The sequence below is a fragment of the Mustela erminea genome, chromosome 21 (genome assembly GCF_009829155.1).
Source record: "Mustela erminea isolate mMusErm1 chromosome 21, mMusErm1.Pri, whole genome shotgun sequence".
Classification (NCBI taxonomy): domain Eukaryota; kingdom Metazoa; phylum Chordata; class Mammalia; order Carnivora; family Mustelidae; genus Mustela; species Mustela erminea.
The window spans coordinates 10,738,001-10,754,068 of NC_045634.1; the positions used below are offsets into that span (position 1 = coordinate 10,738,001).

The 16,068-nt window shown below is 38.2% G+C and overlaps 1 pseudogene; it reads left to right on the forward strand.

The window, feature by feature from the left end:
- Positions 1 to 1,743: 1,743 nt before the first annotated feature.
- On the forward strand, positions 1,744 to 1,865 carry LOC116582064 (annotated as a pseudogene).
- The last annotated feature ends 14,203 nt before the right edge of the window (positions 1,866 to 16,068 follow it).

The following is a 16,068-nucleotide window of genomic DNA, read 5'->3' on the forward strand; positions in this document are numbered from 1 at the left end:
TAGCTTAAGTGGAATTTTTACCTTCGGGGCCATTTACTAACCATTCCCCATTTAAAATCAGGAACTCCAAATGGTCTTTGGGAAATCACTCCTTACCCACTCTCAGCCATGTTATTTGGGTGAGAAGGATTCCCGACCACCTTCCTGTTCCAGGGGTGGATGCTCATGATTCAACTCCTCAATATCCTATTTCACCTGTCATGGCAAATGGCCATAAATGATATGTAAGTCCATTGAAGATAAAGAAAACTAGGGAGAAATTTGCTGGATTTGGCAGGAGGAAGTTTTATTTCCTCTTGGAATTACCAGTCAGTGCCCTTACACTCATCTTGGGTAGTCCCTGTGAAGATGTGAAGGCTGAAACGGCTGGAGCCATTTTGCTATTATTATTATTTTTTTAAGATTTTATTTATTAATTTGACAGAGAGAAATCACAAGTAGACGGAGAGGCAGGCAGAGAGAGAGAGGGAAGCAGGCTCTCTGCTGAGCAGAGAGCCCGATGCAGGACTCGATCCCAGGACTCTGAGATCATGACCTGAGCCGAAGGCAGCGGCTTAACCCACTGAGCCACCCAGGCGCCCCATTTTGCTATTATTTGGAGAGCATAAAAGAGAAGAGAGAGAGAGAGAGGATAACTAGTTTTTAGTGACATCAACTGGTTTTTGTGTAGCCTGAGTCTTATCCGAAGCCAGTTCTACTTCTGGACTTTTCAGTTCCTAGCTTTTTAAAATCAGTATATGTGGGGCACATGGGTGGCTCATTTAATTGAACAACCAACTGTTGATTTTGGCAGGGGTCATGATCTTGGCATCAGGAGATCAGGCACTGGATTGGGCTCCATGCTTGATGTGGAGTCTTCTTGAGATTCTCTCCCTCTCTCTCTACCCCTCCCCACTACTCACATGCATGTGTGCACTCACGCTCTCTCAAATAAATACATGAATAAAATCTTTTAAAAAGAATCAATATATGTTACTTTTTGCTGTTATTGTAACTTGTAATACCTAGAGTCTTGATACAAAAGAATTTTGTAGTTTATTTTACATAAAATAAGTTAATAAACTTGGTACATTAAAAGCTATTGAAAACAATTTAGAAAAGCCAACAACTTGACAGAAAAAAAGAGCATAGTTCACTAAAATGAAATGCAAATGGCTCTTAGCCAATTTTAAAAATATGCTTAAACTTGCTCAGATCAGAAGATACACAAATGAAAACTTCATTGAAATACAGTATCTCACCCATTAGATAGACTAAAATCCAAATATTTAATATTTAATGGGCACTTTAATACATTTCTGCAGGGATTCCAAATTGTTACACCACCCAAGGAGGGTAGCTGGCAGGATCTAGCAACTTTACATATGAATTTTCCTTTGTCAGCATAATCTAGCCCAGAGCTAGACTGGCAAAAAAATACAAGAAAGATTATATGGACAAGGGTATAGATTGGTCTGGTTGAATATAAACAATAATACATATACTCAATAGAATACTATACAGCTAGAAAAGGGAGTGAGGAATACTTCTATATCTTAATATATCTAACATATTAAGTGAAAAGGGGAAGTAGAGAAAAATGTATGTAAGAGGCCAGCAAATGACATAGAAGGAATATATTCATATATACATATGAATATTTGTTTATATTTTTAATAGGTGACAAGCTATGCTTTTTAAAAAATTGTTACCTATAAAGAAAAGTAAGAAGTATGGTGAGGGTATTGAAATTCAATTTCTTCTAGCTTTGTACAGTGGCAGTATCATAGCCAATGAGGTTTATTCAAGGCATGATTGTGGCTAATTGAAATTAGATTTCTTTGAATTTAACTTTGATGGACAATACATTAAATATTTTACATAATTAAAAGCCAAAATTAAACAAAAAAAAACCCCAAAAAACAGATCCTATCGGCACCTGGGTGACTGGATTGGTTAGGCATCTGACTTCAGCTCAGGTCATGATTTTGAGGTCCTGAGATTGAACTCTACGTTGGGATCCCTGCTCAGCAGGGAGTCTGCTTCTCCCTCTCCCTTAGCCTCTCCCCCTACTTGTGCTCGTGCTCTCTCTCTCAAATAAATAAATAATCTGAAAAAACAAAAACAAAAATAGGCCCTAAATATCAAAAGTGAAATAGAATAGCTAAGCATTTTGAATGTATAGCCTATTGGTGGCATAACTATACAAAGTAACTTGCTTGACTTTAAAACACGGTCGTTTGTATATCCCTAGTGACAAAAACCACAAAAACTTGACCCTCCACGCTCCCCTGAAAAATCATAAACTGTTTTCAGCAATCATATTGTTAGTGGTAGTGTTGGTATTCTAACACTTCTGTGAGTAAGATGAGGGATCCATGGAATAAGTGTTTAAGTTAGTGAACCAAGATTTTCAGCATGGGAGAAAAGAAATAACAGATGAATTCTTGAACTTGACAGAAAGTATGGAATCATAATGCACTTTAAAAAATTATATATTTCCTACCTGGTGCATTGGAAAGGCCTGGAAATAATGACAAATTAGTAGCAGTGAATCCCTTGTGCTCAGATAGTGATTTCTAAATATCATTTCCCACTAAAAAATACTCAAACTCTGTGGGAAAATTCAGAGTTCAGGTCCGAGGTTGGAAATGGGTAATATGAATGTGGAATATCTTGCCATAACAGGAAGCAAAAAAAATTATCAAAGACTATGTGTATCATGTCAAAGTTACATAGAAGCCAACTTGGATAGGTACCCACTGCCCAAAGATGGGACAGTTTATCAACAAAGATAACAATCACATTGAATTAAAACACATTAAATCAAATGATTTCATGTGCTACTCAAAAAAATTAAATAAATAAAAATAAAAATAAAGCCCCTGGCCTCACTAACCACCTTTGCTGTATGGTATCCAACTTCTAACTCTGAAGCTAGTAATAAATGGATAGAACCAAGCATTTTTTCCTGCCTTACATTACAGAATATATGTTGGATAGTAAAGTGTGTTATAAAAACATTGTATTTGAATCTGATGAAATCTCTAGATTTAACTATTGGTTTACAAAGAATACAGAAAGAAGACTGTTCTTAAGGATACTATGGATGCATAGTATAGATGCAACTGGCTGATATTTTGTTTTTTCAACAAAAATTGTAAAGAGAGAGAGAGAGATGGAGAGGCAATTAATAGACTAAAGAGACATATATATTTATATTTCAATTATTTGAAACATATGGATCTTACCGAAATTCTGAGTCAATTATGTAAGTGTGAATGTTAACTGGATTTTAAGCATATTAAGGAAAGCTTAAGTTTTTAGTCTTATAATAATGGTATTAGGTTTATGATTTTTACAAAAACAGAGTTCCTACCTTTTATAGATAGATAAAAGAATTCTTGCAGAGGGATTAATAGGAAGTCTGGGATTTGCTTCAAAATAATGTGTGTGTTTGGTGGTGGGAACCAGGTGGAAGGACAAAGGAAATGAGATTGGCTTAGATGTTGTAACTTGGTGATAATGACATGAAGATTCATTGCATCATTTTCTCCACTTTGGTATACATTTAAAATTTTTAGGGCACCTGGGTGACTAGGTTGGTTAAAGGTCTGCCCGAGATCATGACACAAGAAGTTACTTAACTGACTAGGCCACCCAGGCACCCTGAAATTCCCTCTTTTTGATTCTATGTGGACTTCTTGAAGACAAGAACATCTTATTTTTTGTATCCCTAGCTTCTTTCATAATGGCCTTTCATGATGCACATGATTGGCCTTTGATATTTTTATAGTTTAATGATCAGCCTTTTTGTCTAAAGATGTAAAGGTCTAAAGGCTCTGAGGCAGGCTGACAGTATGCAAACTCTACCACTAACATTAATGACCTCAACCAAGTCATTTCCTCATAGAGAAGGGATTTTAGTAAGTATAAAATAATGTTATATGAGGACTGATGAGATAATGGAAGTAAAACACTAGAGCAGAGTGTTTAGAAGTAGTATGGTTCAGTCAATAGTAGTCTTTTTTTTTTTTTTTAGAAATGTAAATTTGAAAAAAAAATTTTTTTAAATTTATTTTTAAAATTTCTTTTCAGTGTTCCAGAATTCATTGTTTATGCACCACCCAGTGCTCCATGCAATACATGCCCTCCACAATATCCACCACCAGGCTCACCCAACCTACCACCCCTCTCCCCTCCAAAACCCTCAGTTAGTTCCTCAGAGTCTACAATCTCTCATGGTTCAGACAAATCAGTCAGTAGTATTCTTAATCATTTGTTAGCTCTTCATCAGCCTTGTTTTTTCCAAGATAACATATATTGATGCCACATGTCATCTTTTCTTTGAGACAATATAGAAACAGTTTCACCTACTGGATCCTCTATGATCACCTGAGTGTGCATGTTTCTGTCTTAAATATTGTTTTTGTTATCCAAAATCTGGATGAGATTAGTATTGTTAAATTAAGAAATTAAGATTTTTCTCTCTGGATATATATAAGATAATCCCTGAACATTATATATAATAAAGATAAGAAGACTCTAAAAGGTGAAGGGAAAAAGGCAGATTGGCTAAGGGCCTCAGGATCCAAGTTCCTCAGGATCAGTAAGTTCCCTGTGTTTTCTTTTTGGTTCATGCATCCTGGACTGGATGCTGGAGAGGCCAGAAATGCCAACAAGCACAGACAAATAAAAGCAGTAGGAAAATCCCGGTGTCTCTAGCCAAAAACCTGGCAAAGATGCATCCTAGTAAGACAGAAAATTTGTAGACAACTCTTCTTGACTCAACCATCATCCTAGGCCCATCAGCCAAGGTTGAATGAAGAACATAGACTCCCACTCCTGCTGACTATTTGTTGCAAGGACCCCTCACCCCTACTAGGGTTGTATCAGAGATGGCCAAATGGGGATTTGGGACTTTTACTACCATCAGCAGTAACAGGGACTCTTCCTGCCAAAGTGAGGAGTAGTAACCATGCACTCCTATCCCTCCGATAAGATGCTTGTGAAGAACCTGAACTTTCACCCTCACACAGTATAACAGGTTGTCTCTCCCCAGCTGTGATGTCAGTGGTGACAAGTAGAGGACCTGGACTTCAACCTGCATTGGGCACTAATGAGATACCATCTACAGTCTCTTGCTGTGTGGTTTCAAAAGACGCCTGCTAAAACACAAGATTTAAATAAGAACCATTGCATTACAACATAATTCCCCAAATGTCTAAGATTCCAATATAAAACAATCATCTTACAAAGAACCACAAAAAGCTCAACTTCAATGAGAAAAGACAATTAACAGATGCTAACACTGAGATGACGCAGACACTATAATTATCTGACAAGGATTCTAAAGCAGCCATGATAAAAATGCTTTAATGAGAATTTATGAACACATGGCGGGGGGGAATCTCAGCAAAGAAGCGGAATATATAAAAAAATAACCAAATGGAGAGGCACCTGGGTGGCTCAGTTGGTTAAGCAATTGCCTTTGGCTCAGGTCATGATCCCGGAGTCCTGGGACTGAGTCCCGCATCAGGCTCCTAGCTCCACGGGGATTCTGCTTCTCCCTCTGACCTTCTCCCCTCTCATGCTCTCTCTCACTGTCTCTTTCAAATAAATAAGTAAAAATCTTTAAATTAAAAAAAAATTAACCAAATGGAAATGTAATAACTTAAATAAAAAACTTAATTGATGGGATCCAAAGCAAAATGGAGAAGACAGAAGAATGCTTCAGCAAACTCGAATAAAGGAAAGTAGAAATTACCCTGTCTGAATGACAGAGAGAAGATAGACTGGGGAAAGAAGAAACACAGCTTGGATGACCTGTGGGAATCTAACAAAATATTTCATATTAGTGTCCCAGAAAGTGAAGAAAAAATATAGGCTTGAAAAAATGAAGAATGGCTGAAAATTTTCCAAATTTGGTAAAAGATATAAACCTACAGATTCAAGAAGCTGAGAAAAACCCATACAGGATGAACCCAAAGAAATTCATGCCAAGACATATCATAATTGAACTTCTGAAACTAAAGATGCTTGAAAGCAACCAGAGAAAATGACACCTTATCTTTAGGAAAAAAATAATTCAAATGACAGAAGATTTCTTATCAGAAACATGGAGGCCAGAAGAAAGTGGCACAATGTTTTTCAAGAGAACTGTCAGCCCAGAGTTCTGCAACCAGTGAAAACAATCTTGAGGAATAAGAGGGAAATCAAGACATTCTCAGGAGAGTGTAAACTAAAAGAAATTGTTGCCAGCAGATCTGCCCTGAAATAATGGCTCAGTGAAGTTCTGGAAACAGAAAGGAAATGAAAAAGAAGAAAAAATAAATGAAAAAAAAAAGAAAAAGAAGAAAACTTGGAAGAAAGCACAACAGAAAAAGTAAAATTGTGGGTAAATACAGTAGGCTTCTCTGCTCTTTAGTTCTCTTGATTATATTTCAATATTATAAATAAGCAAAATTTATAACACTTTGTGATGTGGTTCTCAATAGAGGAAATGTTTTAGATACTTATAACTGGGAAAGGGTAAGAGATGTAAGAAGAGGTATGATTTCTATACTTCATTTGATGACAAAATGTTGATGTAAATATAATACCTTGAGCTATCACAAAAAAGGCAATACAAAGGGATATATTTAAAAACACTCCAGGTAAATAAAAATGAAACTCAAAAAATGTTCCGGCAACCTTTATGAATGCAGGAAAAAATAAATGAAAATTGAAACGAACTAGCAAAAAACCAGATATACAGAAAATTAAAAAGCAAAATGGCACACACAATCCTTAGTATATCCATGATATTTCAAAGACATTATGCTGAGTTGGGGGAGGAGATTATTTCAAAAGATCACATACTGTATAAGTCCATTTATATAACATTTTCAAAATGAAAATTTACGGGGCGCCTGGGTGGCTCAGTGGGTTAAAGCCTCTGCCTTTGGCTCGGGTCATGATCCCAGGATCCTGGGATCGAGCCCTGCATTGGGCTGTCTGCTCCGTGGAGAGCCTGCTTCCTCCTCTCTCTCTCTCTGCCTGCCTCTCTGCCTACTTGTGATCTCTGTCTGTCAAATAAATAAATAAAATCTTTAAAGAAAAAAAAATGAAAATTTACAATGATAAACAAGAAATTAGTGGTGCCATGGCGTTGGGATTGTGGGAGTGGATGTGTATGGCCACAAATGGGTACCATGAAGGAGGTACTTGTGGTGGTAGAATAATTATGTAACTTGACTGTGTGGTGGTTTCATGAGTCTACAGAAGTGATGAAATAACAAAGACATTGTACCAATGTCACTTTCCTATGTTGATATTATACTATAGAAGATGTAACCACTGGGGGAAACTGGATGAAGGTTACAAGGGACTCCTCTGCACTACTTTTCAAGTTCCTGTGAATGTATAATTATATCAAAGTTAAAAAGTAAACAAATAAGTTATTGAAAATAACATCTTAAAAATTATGAAGTAAATTTGCACAGCGCTGTGGTAATGAGCAGACATGAGGGTCTAATTCATCATCAGTAAATCAGGACAACTTGACCAAGGAGGTAACATTGGCACTGACCCTTGAAGCACAAATGTTTGTCAGACAAAGCTCAAAGCTGACCAGGACATTTCAGGATTATGGAATTGTTTGTGCCCCAAAGAGGAAAATGGGAGGGAAGAGCACATCTGGACAATGACATGTGGTTCCTTGTGAACAGATAAGTGCTACCATTGGAGAGCAGCAGGTGTAGTGAATGAACATGGTTATGTCTACAAACATTAAATGGAGACAAGTTTATTTGCCCATATGTACACAGACTTATGTCTTTCCTTCCCAACTGTATTCTGTGTCACTATGACTTCACAATTAAATATTGAGAAGCAGGAATTTTTTTTTTTTAATTCTTATGCCTCATGCCACAGTCCTCCAATCATCCTTTTTTACCATGCACATATGCTCAAAATTATAATAGAAGGAAGAGGACAGATGAGGCCAGTTAGATACTGAGAAGAGGTGGAAGTGGATTTTAAACACTTATTATTAAATAATCAGTAAAGTCACCATTCTACCAAAAGGCATTGATTCTGTGGGATGGAGAACATATAGAGTACCCATCAGTGGGTGTGCACAAAAGGCAGGATCATGGCTTTGTCAGAGGCTTCGTTCAGGGACCCAATGTGCTCTGGTCATTCCCTGGATCCTGAGTGAGCTACCATCAGAAAATCAGTACTAATGCCAGATTTTTCTTCTGGTCTCAGCTTATATTCAAATGATTAGAAGGAATGGCCTGCATCTCTAGGAAAAATGAATGCGGCTGTTGACTCTTTTAGTCAAATATTTAATTAACTCACCCTTTAATTTATCAAATATTCACTGAGTACGAATCATTGTATGTCAGGGCTTTCTTCTAAAACACAGGGCTGTCCAACGCTTAAAAGCAATGAGAGAAATTTGCCACCTGAGAGTTTCAGAATTTTTGCATGTTAAAAATAAAAAGATAGAAAAACAATTATGATATTCAACAAATTGGGGGAAATGTTTGCCAAAAATAGGAAAGACAACAGTTACTATCCTTAGGTTACAAAGAGCTCATATAATTTTGCAGCTGAAAAATTGGTATAAAACTTAAAAACAGATAATTCAGAAAAAATATATAAATGGTTAATAAGTATGGAAAGTGACATCCCCCAAATTAATCAAAGAAATACAAATTTAAACAAAATACTTTTCATTATTAAGGGGAATAAAATATACTCTGCTACCAAGGATGAACGAATATATGCACAAATTTGTTCAAATTTTTGAAAAGTCTTCTCTTGTGCTCAATTTGGCAACACATATACTAAAATTGAAAAGTATTTTCTCAGTATGGGTTGAGTCTAAAAATATTTAATAAGGCGAACCTGACTGGCTCAGTCAGGAGAGTGTGTGGACTCTTGATCTCAGGGTCATGAGTTCAAGCCCCACTTTGGGTGTGGAGCTTAGTGAAATAAAAATATTTAAAAAATAAAAAATAAAATAAAAATGTTTAATAACTTGTTCTAGAAATAAAGTAGAAATACTCTAAGTATTTGTCATGAGGAAATAATAAAAAGGCAAAGAATTATATATGTAGTGGTTTATTTAGATATTAAAAATAAAAAATGTAAAACAACTTGAATCTCAATTAGGCAATGATAAAGTAAATAACAGTGCATTCACAAGTTGAACCATTATGTAGACCCTGAAAAAAAACATTTCAAAGACTGATATGGCAAAATGTCTAATCTACAAATGGGAAATTAAAAAGTCAGGATCTATATGTATATGAATTTTTTGTAAAATACTATTATGTCTATTTTTGTTTTCCTTTTTATAATTTTCTGTTTCTTCTAATTTTTCTACAATAAACATATTTTACTTTTACAATTGACAAACCAGTTCTAATTTTAATAGAACCATGTAGCAGTTCATTCAGGAATTATATATCAAAATTAATTTTTCTCATAATGTTTCAGTACCTGAATATATGTTTCTTCATAGAGAACTATTAATTCACAATTATTATGTATTTATTTATCAGCTGTCTTCCTTAGTAGAATGTCAGCTTCTACTTCTGCTTCTGTAGTGTAGTTCTATGTAACTGAACTTTCTGCTCTGAAGGAAATTTTCTGTATTTGTACTGTCCAATAATGCAGCCACTAGCCACATGTAGTGATTAAATACCTGAAATGTGGCCAGTGCAACTGAAAAGCTGAATATTTAATTTTTACATAATTGTAATTAATTTAAAAATGTAAATTTAAGGGTGCCTGGGTGTCTTAGTCAGTTGAGGTATGATTCAGCTCAGGGGATGATCTCTGAGTCCTGGGATCTCTGAGCCTCAGGCTTCACAGTTAGCAGTGAATCTGCTTCTCCCTCTCCATCTCTCTCTCCCTGTGCCCCTCTCCCCAGTCCTGCACTCTCTCTCAAATAAATAAATCTCTAAAAAGAAAAAAAATGCAAATTTATATAGCTACATACTGCATGGGAGAGTGCAGTTCTAGAGCCCAGAATAATACCGGGCAGATAGTAGGTGCTAAATAAACATTTGTAGCCAAAATTATATGATGATTTGCCATCATTTGACGACAGTGGAAAAGAACAGAGATACAATTTGGTATTATCTTACATATAAAATTAATATGAAAAATGGACAAGTTTGGAATTTGTTGGCCCTAATACCAAAATGAAGTGAGGAAAAGTGTCTCTAGTGATATTAATATTTATTAGTGTGCTTAATTGCTTTATGAATATGAAATCATTTCATCCTCCCAATCCCAAGAAGTAAATAATGTCATTTCTTCTCATTTTACACATCAGGAAATGCAGGCACAGAGAGGCAAGGTACCTTATTCAGGGACACATAGCTGATGGAGCCAGGGTTCAAGACCGGGTGGTCTGGGTTCTTCTGTACGCAGCCTCTGTAATCTGTCTAGATGAGCAGATGCCCTTTCTAATGGCTTCAGTGGTATTTGATGTAAAAGCTGCAGGTCTAACTTTACAGTGGATTTCCGTACAAGAGCACAATGAAGAACATAATGCATAGTGCCTTTGTTTTGTTTTCAGTGCATACGCACGGACTCTTAATAAAGTCATCCAACGAACATGCGCTGCATGAAGCTAAGCGCGGGATATTGTAAGGGTCTGGAGCTATGCATTTGAAGAAGCTCCGTTACCTTCCCTCCAGGAGTCCAGACACCAGTAAAGATCTGTGAAGAGGGAATTTGTGGGGTAAGCACAAAGATGAAAATGTAAAAAAATAGCATTCTGGGAGCAGGGTGGGAGGAGAGAGGGAGGGAGGAAGAGAGAGAGGGAGGGAGGGGAGGGTGAGAGAGAGAGAGGGAGGAAGAGAAGAAAAGGAGGAGGAAGAGAGAGAAGGAGGAAAGGAGGAGAGAAAATATTTGGAAAGAGTTGATACTGAGGGGTAGGGCGGTCTCTGTTTCCACTCTACCTTTTGCTCGGCAAGTCCCCTGGCTCCCGTTCTTGCTGTAAGACACCCATGGATCATGGACAGAGTTTGATTTGGGTTTGACCCACATCTATGATTTTTTAGCTGGTGACTTCGGGGCAACTCATTTCTAGGTTTACATAATGGGTTCAAACATCCCTACTCCGAAAAATCTCATGGTTTTTTTGTTTTGTTTTGTTTTGTTAATGAAAGTCAAAATGAAATCCTGGCTGTTGCAGTCGAGTGCAAAATGTGAAACCAATGCCAGTGGCAAGCATTTCTCTGATTTGTTCATCTGTGCCACCTAAGGAGGTGGAAAAGCAAGCTTTTATCTTCAGAACCTTGGGTGACTAAATGGCAGACCCATGCATAATTTAATGAACGGAGTAGGCTCCCTGGAATGTGTCTAGACTTCAGGGAAATATCTGATTTAGCATCCCAGAGGATCTCATGTGCAAACACACTGTCAGTGGCTACGTGGGCACAAGTGGTGTTGCGTTTCACAAGTCTGCCTGGAAGATGCAAGATTATGGATGGCAAGAATGATGTCTGGAGGGGTCCACAGGTGCTAGCTAGGTCCATATTTGATATTAGTGAACCACAGGGAGGGGAAAAGCAGAGAGTCCAGGAATATTTGAAAAATAGAAACCTTCGAGCTAGGACTCAAAGCTCCTCAACTTGGCATTAAAAAATCACATTTATGAAACATGTTACAGCTTTAAACTATAAGTCAAAAAGATTTTCTCCTTAAAATCCATCTATCATCCATCAATCCATCAGTCCTCGATAACACTGACTAGTTTGTTAGGTATTACTGCCTCCATTTTATAAGTAAGGAAACAAAAGACCCAGAGAGGTTAAATTATTTACTCAAGTCTGCTCAACAAAACCAACAAATAAGAGGATATCTCACCTGAATTCTGGTTATTTCCACTATACTGTAGAAAATTGGTACAGTCAAAAAAGAAACGAAGTTGGCCAAGTTGTTGAATGACTGATTTCACGGGAGAAAGTGAAATTGCTTTCTAATAGGAGAACCATCATGCCCGCACAAGTTACTGTGGCATAACACCAGGGATCTAGATCAGTCTCAGATCTACTCATTATCCTCTTAATTGGGATTCACAGTCAGAATCTATGCACGATTTTCAGTGACCTATGCATGATTTTCAGTGATGTGCTCAGGAAAATAAATAGAAGACAGCTTTACCTTGTCAACCTTCAACCAGATTCAAGGATTTTGGGGAAGGACTTCATGCTTGGCCTTTCCACAGGCAAACTAATGTTCCTGCAGCAGCTGTCTGCAAGGGCCCGAGGCGGTCTTCTTTTGTCAGTGCACTCTGAGAATTTGCCTTGAAACAGAAGTTCCTCAGGCAGCCCTAGGGAACCCCGCATCTCTTGAAATCCTCTAATCAAAGAGAGCTTTGCCTAAAGCTCTAACTAGCTTATAAAAGGCGAGGGAAGATAGTGGCAATTATCCAAGTGATTCAAGCAAGAGAAATGAATTTGATCTTCATTACCTAACTTTTCAGGCAAAAATCTTGTCCCAGCGGTGTTTCTCCTGTTCTTATCATGCAGAGAATCACCTGGGGATCTTGTTAAAATGCAGATTCTAATTCAGGAGGTTTGCAGATGGAGATTTCTGCATTTCTAACAAGCTGCCTTGGATGCTGACCACAGATTTAGAAGTGAGGTTTCAGGTTTCAGAGCACAGGCTTACCCCCAAAGCTCACCCCAGTTCTGCATGTGCTGTCTTTGGAGCAGAGGGTCTCAAACGTCAGGCCACCATTAGAATCACCTGAAGAACTTGGAAAAAGGGAAAGTTTGACTTGGTTGATCTGGAGTTGGCTTTTCTAACAAGTTTCTCAGTTGCCCTGAGAGGCCATTCTCTAAGAAATGTCTTAGAGGAAGCACAGGGGTAACCCAGGGTACCCAGATACACTCAGCGAGGTCTGTCCACAGCCTTGGGAACCAATAAACTCTTAGCTACTAAGAGGTTTCTTTAATGGCGAAAATACAAAATTCACTGAAAGTTCAGCCTATAAATTCAGCAAAATAAGATAAAGCTAATGGGAGCACTCACACAAACTTCTGCATTGCTGAGTGGGGAAAAGGAGTCTCAGATCTCTTGATTATACCCACTTGTTATTTCCTTCTGAAGGACCCGAGATGTGGTAAGAGCAGGAGCAAGCTGAGGATTACAATGACTGTTGGGTCCCCCAGTAATGGGTCCATGGTCGAAGGAGCGAGACTGATACAAAGCGAAGGTCAAGCAAAGCTTTATTTCGCCAAGCATCAAGAATTAAACCGACCGTCAAACAGACTGGTCGAGGCCGCCTCTTACAAGGGAGGGCGACCCCTCCTTGCCTCACAGACTAACTTTTATAGAGCAAAGGCCATGTAGTTGTGTCTGGCCACACACAGGTGGCCAATGAGATTGTAACACACAGAGAAAGCTGCACAGTGAAGCTAGGTCACACACACGGGTGGCCAATTGAATTACAGTCCACCCCATAGTAGCTATTTGACCTAGTCTATCACCTTGGTCAGAACTGGTGCCCAAAAGGCGGGGCCCACACTCCTTGGTAGCTAGGGAAATAGTATGTGTGCCCCACTGATTGGATGTTTCCGCCTGACCCTACTCATCCCTGCATTTGGGCTGTTATCTCCACCTGACCTGACCCACCCTTGTATTTGGACTTTGTTACCTGGGACTGGTTTCCCCGACTTGCTTTTAAGTAAGTTCCCCTGGGGGGAGCAGGGTGAATTTAAGTTTTACTGCATAAACAACAAAATGGCTGTTCAACCGAGGGGGGCCGCTCTGGCTAAATAGGCCCTTACAATGACTGGTACCTGAGACCCAGAAAAGGTCCAGACAGCCCAGTAAGAAGTACAAGGACACATGCAGCTCCACAGGCAAAATGAAGTCATATTTTTTTGTTTTTGTTTTTGGAAATGGTTTCTATGGAAACTTACTAGAAAGGTTTCTCAGTCTGTAGACTGAGACCCTTTTGAGGGATGTATGTTTTTTGGTGAAGGATTAATTATAAAGTAGCAATATAAAAATGAACAAAATGGACCCACAGTGCAAACAGAGTTCTCTTCCTCTACAATCTCCTACTCACCTTGCTTGGATGGCTTCTTGTGGGAGAAAGGGATGACTCGGTTTCAGGGGCTCATCCTGAATTATAAGAGGATATCACGTGATGGAGAACAAGGCAGAGCTGAAAGGGCGGGGAATTCAGACCCAAATGAGAAGTTGCAGCCGTGGCCCAACTATGAAGTGGCTGTGACATCTTGCACCATCACTTACCTTCACTGGGCCTTCATGTCCATCACATACGAGAATGGTATTAAAGTTGATTACACATAGCCCCCTGCCCCCCACCCCCAGCATGGAAATTCTGTGTTTTCATCACTGGAGCAATTGTTTTTTGATCACAAATGCCACAGCGAACTAAGATGATCTGGGAAAACTCTTAGAAGCCCTTCATTCACTGGAGAACTCATTGCATAGTGTCTGTTATGACTGCTGTAGGTGTAGACTTAGTGACCTATCCTCTGATTTCATTATGACCAAGTTCCATGTTATGAAAGGCCTTCTCCTTGACAACTCTACCTTTTGTTTTCTGTTCTTTCCGATGCAGTCATTGCCATAGACCACATCCCTGTTCTAGAGCATTGGAGTCTCTGATCTGAAATAAATGGGTGAAACTTGGCTCCTTTTTATAATGACCTTTTTAATTAATCTGTCCTAGACTTTTTTGGTTGGTTTGTTTGTAATATTCAGATCATTTTGTTTTTGTTTTTATTTTTCAAACTCTTATTAGCACAATGATAATTGCTGATATCTTCCAATTCTGGAGCTTGGTAGTTAGTTTACAGAATGGATTTAGACCCTTTGGATACAGATATCTGAAGTTTAAACCTCACCTTTTTTTGTGACGAATGCTTTGATTCCCTTAAATCAGAACTTTTTCTTCATTTTTGAACCTATAAATCATTGCTCTTTCCCCCACTACCCTTTAGCATATTTCTAGGTGTAACAGAGCAATTTTGGATAATATGTGATACAAATTTATACGAAACACTGAAATAATTGGGTAGATTAAAATAAGTACAAAAAGCATACAGAGAACTTGGTAGGGATCTTTCCGTTGGATGAAACACGTTTCATAGGAAAATTATGGTCTTGGTCTGAGAAATCTGGGACCCTTGGGGAAGGAGATGGACAGGTGGAAAGGAGGAATTTCTCATACTGCAGCCCCGCGCAGCCTACATGGATTACGTCCACTTCCAGCTCAGACACTACCAACTCTATGAGCTTAAGGGAGCTTACTAACATCCCTGATTTCTAGTTATCTCAGTTCTCTAAAGGAGATAATACCAAGCTCCTAGCATAGACAATGAGATGACACATGCACATAAAATCTAACAGAGGCTGGTTTGGGAATTCAGTCAATACAGTAAAATTGACTTTGGAGGGCAGTACCAGCTGAAGATGACTGGGGGTCGCTCTACTGGCAGGTGGGACAAACCATGGAGATAAATTCTAGGGCCAAATTAGGCAAGAGTGAAGTCTAACTTGGGAATAAGGGTCATGGGACATTTTCTGAAGTTAGCTGTTTAAGTACGTTCAATCCACCACTCTTTCAGTCCTCATTTGTCTGAAAGCCATGAGGGTTAGAAGCGACTGCCTGATTATTATGCTTTACATCACACACTCACCAGAAGAGATGGAACTCAATAAAAGGGAATAAAATAATTGGTAGTATTTCTTTCTCCAAGGTATAAACTCCTTATTTTGAGACATATAATTATTAAAATTCTAATTGGCTATTGGCAGGTAGAAAATTGGAAGCAAAGAAAAGCATTGTGAAAGACTGGAAACTCTGTGGATGATTTTTATTCTTCTCAGTAGTTTGTGCTACTTAGTGGTTTTCAGAGAAACAAATCAATAACTATTATTTAGAGTTTCCCTCTGGCTTCCAGTGTGTTAGGAGCCTTTTCTCTATCAGTGATCCTGTAATTTCATCAATATGGTATCATTAGCACTCCACTGTTAGCAATTAACCTTTATCCAACACGCTCAGTTATAGCTTTAGGAAAAAAACTGTCAGTCCCATGG